The sequence below is a fragment of the Rhinopithecus bieti genome, unplaced genomic scaffold (assembly GCF_001698545.2).
Source record: "Rhinopithecus bieti isolate Rb0 unplaced genomic scaffold, ASM169854v2 scaffold_30918, whole genome shotgun sequence".
Taxonomy (NCBI): Eukaryota; Metazoa; Chordata; class Mammalia; order Primates; family Cercopithecidae; genus Rhinopithecus; species Rhinopithecus bieti.
In genome coordinates, this window is record NW_016813589.1 from 962408 (window position 1) to 972172 (window position 9765).

Below are 9765 nucleotides of genomic sequence, written 5' to 3' on the forward strand. Positions count from 1 at the left end.
AGATGAGAACTGCCTGTATATGCTCAACAGAAATGCATACATATGTTCACCAAAAGACATGCACAAAAATGCTCATAGTGGTGCCATTCATAATACTGATAAAGTGGAAACAATGCAAATGCCCATCAGTGGTAGAATGGGTAAATAAATTGTGGTTTAATCATAAAATGGAATACCTTTTGGCAACAGGGTTTTACAAGCACAACTACAAGGAATAATATGAATGAATATCATAAAATGTTGAGCTAAAAAAGCTAAACATCAAAGAATACGTACGATATGATTTCATTTATATAAAGTTTGAAAAACAGGCAAAATGGATCAGTGGTACCAGAGCTCAGGGCAGTAATTGTCATTGGCAGAGGTGGTAACAAGACGGGAGTGTAGTGGGGTCTGGGGCCCTGCTAATATTCTGTTTCTTGATCTGGTAACACGTATATTTTTAGTTTTGATAATTTGACAACCTGTACGCTTATGATTGGTGTCCTTTTCTATATGTGTGTTATATTTCAATATATCCTTTACCAAAAACGTAAGACATTTCTAACTTGAGGACCACAGTTTATAATACCTTCACTCTTTTAATTTAAATCACAGTGGATTCTGTGAGCTCCCTAGAGTAACAGTACTCTTCATTTCTTGATTTGGGGGTGGTAAAGGGTGGAATTACAACAATGGCAAAATGGTTCATAACCCTGGGGAGAGGCAGGGGAATGTCTTGTACAAGTTAATATCATTTGTCACTAGGCTATTATTTAAAACGGAAAGACGGGAGGGGCTCCAGAGAATGAAGTGCAAAAACATACTTCCAGATCCTTCACAATTATTGCCAGGGCCAGCACTAATATACTATATACTCCAGCCCCAGCCTCCTGGTTTTCCAGCTTTTGATGTGTATTTGTCTGCTTGGGCTGCTGTAACAAAACACCATAGACTGGGTAGTTTAAACAACAGATGTTTATTTCTCATACTTCTGGAGACTGAGAAATCCAGATCAAGTTGCCAGCAGATTCAGTTCCTGGTGAGGGTCCGCTTCCTGGAGTGTAGAGGGCCACTTTCTTTCTGTGTCCTCCCATAGCAGACAGGGGAGAGGGAGAGACAGAGGAACCTCTCTGATTTCAGTTCTTATAAGGACGCTAATGTCATCAGACCAGTGCCCCATCCTTAGGACCTAATCTAAACCTAATTACCTCCCAAAGGCCCCACTTCCAAATACCATCATAGTGTTAGGGCTTCAAAATATGAATTTTTGGGGGGTGGGGGTACAAAATTCAGTCCAAAGCAGACATTCTCTATTGAACTTCCAACTGGGGAAACTCAAGATTGTGCATTTCCTCAACCTCACCACAGAGTCACACTTCCCAACCCCCTTCTCTCCGTATACTTGTGCGATAATTTTAGTCAGGTCAGGTGAAATAAGAACCCAGAAGCATCACACAACTTGAAATGCAGTTGATTCCCAAATCTATCCTTTCCAACCTGCCCTCTGCCCTGCTCTGGCAATCCCACACAGCATATACAATGTTTATTACAGTCCCTGTGCCTTCACTCACCTGTTCCTTCTACCTAGAACCTCTCTCCTCCCCATCTTCACCTGGCTTCCTTTCTTGGTTAGTTCAAGTCTGGCTCAGTTCCATCTTTTCCAGCAACCCTTCCCTTGCCCCTGCCTTCAGTTCTACCCAAGATCTCCTTCCATTGTCCTGAGAACTGAACCTCATTCCTGCAACTATCATTCCATGTTGAAATTATATATGCAGGAGTGTCTCCACCCCAAGACTGTCAGCTTCCTGAAGAGAGAAACCTTGCTTTTTGATCCGTGGAATTCTTGTATACAAGCACTATGCTTAGTATACAACGGGCATTTTATGTTTAGTTAACAAACAAAATTGAGCCTAGGCAACACGACAAAACCTCATCTCTACAAAAAATACAAAAATTAGCTGGACATGATGGTGTGCACCTGTAGTCCAGGCTACTTGGGAGGCTGATGTGGGAGGATCACTTGAGCACGGGAGGCAGAGGTTGCAGTAAGCTGAGATTGTGCCACTGCACTTCAGCCTCGATGACAGAGTCAGATTCTGTCTCAAAAAAAAAAAAAAAAAAAAAAAAATTGCAGTGATATTTGGCATTTTTCACTCACCTGTGCAGTCGGGTTTTGTTTTTCTTAATATTCGATACCTTTGTTTTGATGGGAATAAAACTGTTTCCCACTGGTTAATGGTTCTCTTGGTTTACAATAAAATTTGCAGGCCAGGCACAATTCACAAAGACTCTAATATCCTGTCGACAGAAGTCTCTGTCGCACTTGATTTACTTCTTAATGGGTGTGTTTCTTACTCCAGAGTGTGACTGTCCTCCTGGCTGTTAGAGTTGACTTGTACCAAATCGATGAAAGAGAATTAGGAGAAAGGGCAAATAATCCTAATAGTAGTTACAACACTATTTTATGATGAAAAAACAAGATTGGAAGGTTAATGGTTGGATGGACTTAAAGTGCAAGAGATTCTTAATCTTTGGTTACTTTATAAATGAAGTAGATAACCCTAAGGTCATAAGAATATATTATTTAAAGCATGTATTTAAAGTGTAATTTTGTGCTTGCTTCAGCACTTCCCTAGGATCCTAAAGCTCTTTGTAAGGTTATCCACCCACATGTAAAATTTAATTTATTAGTTTGGTAAATTAAGGGAAATAATTTATTTTTCAGCAGATTTTATTAGCTGTTAAAGTTTCTAAGCTAAAGAGCTCAATGGCTTTTTCTTGGAATTTCATACATTATGCAAATTTCTTTATGAGTGATCATCCTGTAAGTGATGTTTCAGGCTGCTTTGAACCCAGAGAACCTTTCAGTTGGTGCAATACCAGCTTCAGTTTTATTAGAAAAAATGAAGAAGAAAGAAGCTCATCTCTTTCATCATTATTTCTTGCTCACTTAAATCCAAATAAACAACAATTGGTTGCATCTTTAATAAACTGAAAATACTGCCATTCATGGTTTAAAATAGAATTCTTAATCAAAAGCTTGATTTATCTACAACTTCTAAAACAAATATTTTAAAAATGTTGCTTTAAACATCTTCTATAGTCAATATCTGCATTATAATATAAAGCCCAGTGCTTTTCTATTCAACAAATGCTTGTTATAAAATAACCACCAGGTATATTTGAGGAAAAAAGATGTTGTTTGAAGGGTGCACACAAAAACAAATCCCCCTTATCAAAATTACTATGGCAGACTCTGACAGTTTTATTCCTCATAGATGTTCTCATTTTTAATTCTAGTAACAGAAATTTAAGGTAGGTATACGGCTGTCCAGCTAAAAATACCTATGATATTATGATATACATTTTGGTTTTCATCCACAGCTCCTGGCTCATAACTCCTATAACCCTTGTTATAGTCTTTTGTTATAATGTCGACGCACTTTAGGCCTCAGAGGCAAGCTTCAGGAAGCAGAATCTCTCTGACCGTCTCCTGCCTTCCTTTACCTCCTTTCTTTCCCCAAGGTAGGAATCTCGTTGGGCCTTTCTACATTGGAGCTGGCCATAAATAAATTCTCTGACCTACTTTGTCTGACTGTAGGTCATAAGACCTTCATTTCAGATGGGGTCCTGCCCATACCCTGGAGAAAGGAATGCTGCACAGAGAGGCCAGGAAGAATCTGAACAGATAGCCTTTGGTGAGTCCCCCAACTTAGCCTATAGTATTAGCTCATATTCTTTTTGTCCAATCACATTTGTACATGGTTATCATGTCTATCCAATGAATTCTCTATAAAAGGCCCAAGAGGACAAGGTTAAGAGAACTCTGGACAGATGAACACATGGAGGTTTGCAGGAGGGTGAACAAGAACTTATCCACATAAGGGTGGATGTGGAGGGTGCCAGCTCCGTGGAGACCAAAGCTCCTATGTCTGGGACCCTTCCAGATCTCGCCCTATGTATCTTTTCATCCAGCTGTTTATTTGTATTCTTTAAAATATCCTTTGTAATAAACTGGTAAACATAAGTGAGGGTTTCCCTGAGTTCTGTAAGCTGCTCCAGAAAATTAATTGAACTCAAAGAGAGGGTCACAGAAACCACAACCTTTAGTTGGTTGACCAGACGTTCCAGAGGCCCAGACTTGTGACTGGTGGGAACATGTGATGGCTGGAGCTGGAGCCATGTTAGACCATGAGACAGATACTGTGCTGAGAGTGATGGAACCATGAAACAGAAAAGACTGGGGTGTCCAGCACTGTGGAGCAGTTCTATCAATCAGCCTAGGCTGCCTGCCTGTCAATTATATGAGAGAAAAATAAATGAACTAGTGTAAGCTATTGTTCCTTTGGCCTTTTCTACAGCTAGACTCGAATCTGTGTCCTAAATGATACACAATATGCAGACATTCCTACCATTCATAATTTATTCCTAGGGATTAAATCATTATATCATCTTGAGTTCCCTGTTTAAACTCAACTACCTTGGGAAAAGTGCTTTGCTCAGTAACTTCTTAGTATGAATTAGTTTATCAATTTACTTTCATTCCTTCACTATTTTTAGGGTTTTGGATTAAAGGAAGATTCGTTTGTTAAGGTTGACACGGTGCTAATCAAATTAAGAAATCTGATTTGGAGCCACGTGTGATAGTGCATGTCTGTAATCCCAGCTACTAGGGAGGCTGAGTCTGGAGAATCACTGAGCCTAGAAGTTGGAGACCAACCTGAGCAACATAGTGAGGCCCCACCTCATTAAAACAAAAAACAAATAAAGAAACAAATAAATAAATGCCTGACTTGGGGCAGAGAACTCAGCTGTGTCTGCACAGGGCTGGGTCTGAAACTGGCCATTAGTGTGGCATTAAGCACTCTCTGCAAAAGCAAGATCACATTCTAAAGTGAAAGATAATGAAGAGTGGGGTTCTTCAGGAACAGAGTCTAACTAGTAATTCATGGGAGTGTGGGTGAAGAGGTCTCAAGCTCAGGCTATTGCTTGGGAGAGAAATAAATTTGATACTGTTTAAATTGGCAACTGGCTTTTAACTGATGAATATTAGTCTTATGTAATTTTTCTCCTGAATGGCAAACTTTTTTTTCCTAATAAGGTTCGCCATGGAACTTAAAATAATGCTGCCATGAAGGCAAGTCTCTTCTGCTTTTCTGTGCCTCTTCCTCCTTCTTTTTCTCAGAACACAATGTTCTCATCTTCAGCTTATTCTTTATCTTTTTCTTCTAGTCCTAGTATTTTCCATCTTTGATTTCTCTATCCTGTTTGCTCAACAAGATTTATTAATCTATGAGTGCCCAAATCACAAAGCCATGTTTCTCAAAATGAACTGCCCCATCTGTAACTGCTATGCTAAATTTTGAAACGTAAGCAATAAGGAGATAGATGGTTGACCTTGAACAAATCACCTCTCTTGACTTTAGTTTTATTGTCCTAAAATATGGAAACAAATGAGGTCTAGGTAGTCTTTTCCCTGTCTAACACCATGCTCAGGGCCTCCTTTTCTGTCAAAGACTCACTTGGAGGTGCCAGGACTCTGTTGGTAAGTATTAGATGCTTTCTCCATCCCTCTCCTGATGTGTACCCTCACCCTTCCGTATTTGCTTTGGCAACAGAACTTCTTATTACTGCCAGAATAGTCTGTGGAGTTGGGAGAACTAATTTATTTGAGCAGAAGTGTATCAATGTTTTTATACACTAAAAAAAGGTATAAGGCATGAAGTACTGCAAAACAAAATGAGCAAAAAACCAAGAGAACTATTTCTATTTTTTTAAGAGACAGGGTCTTGCTCTGTCTCCAGGCTGCGATACAGTGGCACAACCATAGCTCACTATAACCTCAAAATCCTGGGCTCAAGCAACCCTCCCACCTCAGCCTCCTGAGTAGCTAGGACTACAGGAGTGTACCACCATGCCTGCTCAAGAGAACCAATTCTATGATGTTGACTAAGAACTTGGAAACTGCTTACCTACTTACTTCAGTGGTTTTCCCACACCCACTTTTGTGGCTTTATGAATGTAGCATAACTTACTTCATGTAGTCTTTTGGCCTACAGGAAAATATCCTGAAAAATTAGTATTTAATAATCAAGTCATTACTAATTTCTTTATTGATATATATGCATGTTAGCAAGCTAATTAAATTAATTCTATTCATTGGGTAAAACATTTTTATTACTAAAATTCCTGTACTTGCCAAGATGGAGTATATAAACTACAGCCTATCTTTCCCCCGCATTATAACTAAAGCTCTGGATAGAATACAAAAAGCAACTGCCTGAGGACTGTGAAAAGCAAACAATAATGCAAGAATTGGAAATTAAAGTAAAAACTTGATTAACAACCTATAGTGGAGAAGGGTTTCATGGATTTTTTTCTCCTTTCACACCTGGGTTTGAACTAAGGACAAGCTAATATACGCTAACTGTCAGAAAAACTCTGGCAGAAATCATCTGTTTCTAGCAAAGCACAGGAAAGGGATTTTTGCTTTCCAGAGAGTGTGGCAAGAGAAAAATACCCATTTCTTTTACAGTTTTTATGTTTTTTCTCTCCCAGTCCTGACCCAGGGCCAGCCCCAGCTGTGACACTATACTTCCATCACTTTGGTGCAGGCACCTAAAACCCCAAGAAAAGATGGAATCTCTTGGCTAAAATACCTGNTCTATAGTCAATATCTGCATTATAATATAAAGCCCAGTGCTTTTCTATTCAACAAATGCTTGTTATAAAATAACCACCAGGTATATTTGAGGAAAAAAGATGTTGTTTGAAGGGTGCACACAAAACAAATCCCCTTATCAAAATTACTATGGCAGACTCTGACAGTTTTATTCCTCATAGATGTTCTCATTTTAATTCTAGTAACAGAAATTTAAGGTAGGTATACGGCTGTCCAGCTAAAATACCTATGATATTATGATATACATTTTGGTTTTCATCCACAGCTCCTGGCTCATAACTCCTATAACCCTTGTTATAGTCTTTTGTTATAATGTCGAGGCACTTTAGGCCTCAGAGGCAAGCTTCAGGAAGCAGAATCTCTCTGACCGTCTCCTGCCTTCCTTTACCTCCTTTCTTTCCCCAAGGTAGGAATCTCGTTGGGCCTTTCTACATTGGAGCTGGCCATAAATAAATTCTCTGACCTACTTTGTCTGACTGTAGGTCATAAGACCTTCATTTCAGATGGGGTCCTGCCCATACCCTGGAGAAAGGAATGCTGCACAGAGAGGCCAGGAAGAATCTGAACAGATAGCCTTTGGTGAGTCCCCAACTTAGCCTATAGTATTAGCTCATATTCTTTTGTCCAATCACATTTGTACATGGTTATCATGTCTATCCAATGAATTCTCTATAAAAGGCCCAAGAGGACAAGGTTAAGAGAACTCTGGACAGATGAACACATGGAGGTTTGCAGGAGGGTGAACAAGAACTTATCCACATAAGGGTGGATGTGGAGGGTGCCAGCTCCGTGGAGACCAAAGCTCCTATGTCTGGGACCCTTCCAGATCTCGCCCTATGTATCTTTTCATCCAGCTGTTTATTTGTATTCTTTAAAATATCCTTTGTAATAAACTGGTAAACATAAGTGAGGGTTTCCCTGAGTTCTGTAAGCTGCTCCAGAAAATTAATTGAACTCAAAGAGAGGGTCACAGAAACCACAACCTTTAGTTGGTTGACCAGACGTTCCAGAGGCCCAGACTTGTGACTGGTGGGAACATGTGATGGCTGGAGCTGGAGCCATGTTAGACCATGAGACAGATACTGTGCTGAGAGTGATGGAACCATGAAACAGAAAAGACTGGGGTGTCCAGCACTGTGGAGCAGTTCTATCAATCAGCCTAGGCTGCCTGCCTGTCAATTATATGAGAGAAAATAAATGAACTAGTGTAAGCTATTGTTCCTTTGGCCTTTTCTACAGCTAGACTCGAATCTGTGTCCTAAATGATACACAATATGCAGACATTCCTACCATTCATAATTTATTCCTAGGGATTAAATCATTATATCATCTTGAGTTCCCTGTTTAAACTCAACTACCTTGGGAAAAGTGCTTTGCTCAGTAACTTCTTAGTATGAATTAGTTTATCAATTTACTTTCATTCCTTCACTATTTTAGGGTTTTGGATTAAAGGAAGATTCGTTTGTTAAGGTTGACACGGTGCTAATCAAATTAAGAAATCTGATTTGGAGCCACGTGTGATAGTGCATGTCTGTAATCCCAGCTACTAGGGAGGCTGAGTCTGGAGAATCACTGAGCCTAGAAGTTGGAGACCAACCTGAGCAACATAGTGAGGCCCCACCTCATTAAAACAAAAAACAAATAAAGAAACAAATAAATAAATGCCTGACTTGGGGCAGAGAACTCAGCTGTGTCTGCACAGGGCTGGGTCTGAAACTGGCCATTAGTGTGGCATTAAGCACTCTCTGCAAAAGCAAGATCACATTCTAAAGTGAAAGATAATGAAGAGTGGGGTTCTTCAGGAACAGAGTCTAACTAGTAATTCATGGGAGTGTGGGTGAAGAGGTCTCAAGCTCAGGCTATTGCTTGGGAGAGAAATAAATTTGATACTGTTTAAATTGGCAACTGGCTTTTAACTGATGAATATTAGTCTTATGTAATTTTCTCCTGAATGGCAAACTTTTTTTTCCTAATAAGGTTCGCCATGGAACTTAAAATAATGCTGCCATGAAGGCAAGTCTCTTCTGCTTTTCTGTGCCTCTTCCTCCTTCTTTTCTCAGAACACAATGTTCTCATCTTCAGCTTATTCTTTATCTTTTCTTCTAGTCCTAGTATTTTCCATCTTTGATTTCTCTATCCTGTTTGCTCAACAAGATTTATTAATCTATGAGTGCCCAAATCACAAAGCCATGTTTCTCAAAATGAACTGCCCCATCTGTAACTGCTATGCTAAATTTTGAAACGTAAGCAATAAGGAGATAGATGGTTGACCTTGAACAAATCACCTCTCTTGACTTTAGTTTTATTGTCCTAAAATATGGAAACAAATGAGGTCTAGGTAGTCTTTTCCCTGTCTAACACCATGCTCAGGGCCTCCTTTTCTGTCAAAGACTCACTTGGAGGTGCCAGGACTCTGTTGGTAAGTATTAGATGCTTTCTCCATCCCTCTCCTGATGTGTACCCTCACCCTTCCGTATTTGCTTTGGCAACAGAACTTCTTATTACTGCCAGAATAGTCTGTGGAGTTGGGAGAACTAATTTATTTGAGCAGAAGTGTATCAATGTTTTATACACTAAAAAAAGGTATAAGGCATGAAGTACTGCAAAACAAAATGAGCAAAAAACCAAGAGAACTATTTCTATTTTTTTAAGAGACAGGGTCTTGCTCTGTCTCCAGGCTGCGATACAGTGGCACAACCATAGCTCACTATAACCTCAAAATCCTGGGCTCAAGCAACCCTCCCACCTCAGCCTCCTGAGTAGCTAGGACTACAGGAGTGTACCACCATGCCTGCTCAAGAGAACCAATTCTATGATGTTGACTAAGAACTTGGAAACTGCTTACCTACTTACTTCAGTGGTTTTCCCACACCCACTTTTGTGGCTTTATGAATGTAGCATAACTTACTTCATGTAGTCTTTTGGCCTACAGGAAAATATCCTGAAAATTAGTATTTAATAATCAAGTCATTACTAATTTCTTTATTGATATATATGCATGTTAGCAAGCTAATTAAATTAATTCTATTCATTGGGTAAAACATTTTATTACTAAAATTCCTGTACTTGCCAAGATGGAGTATATAAACTACAGCCTATCT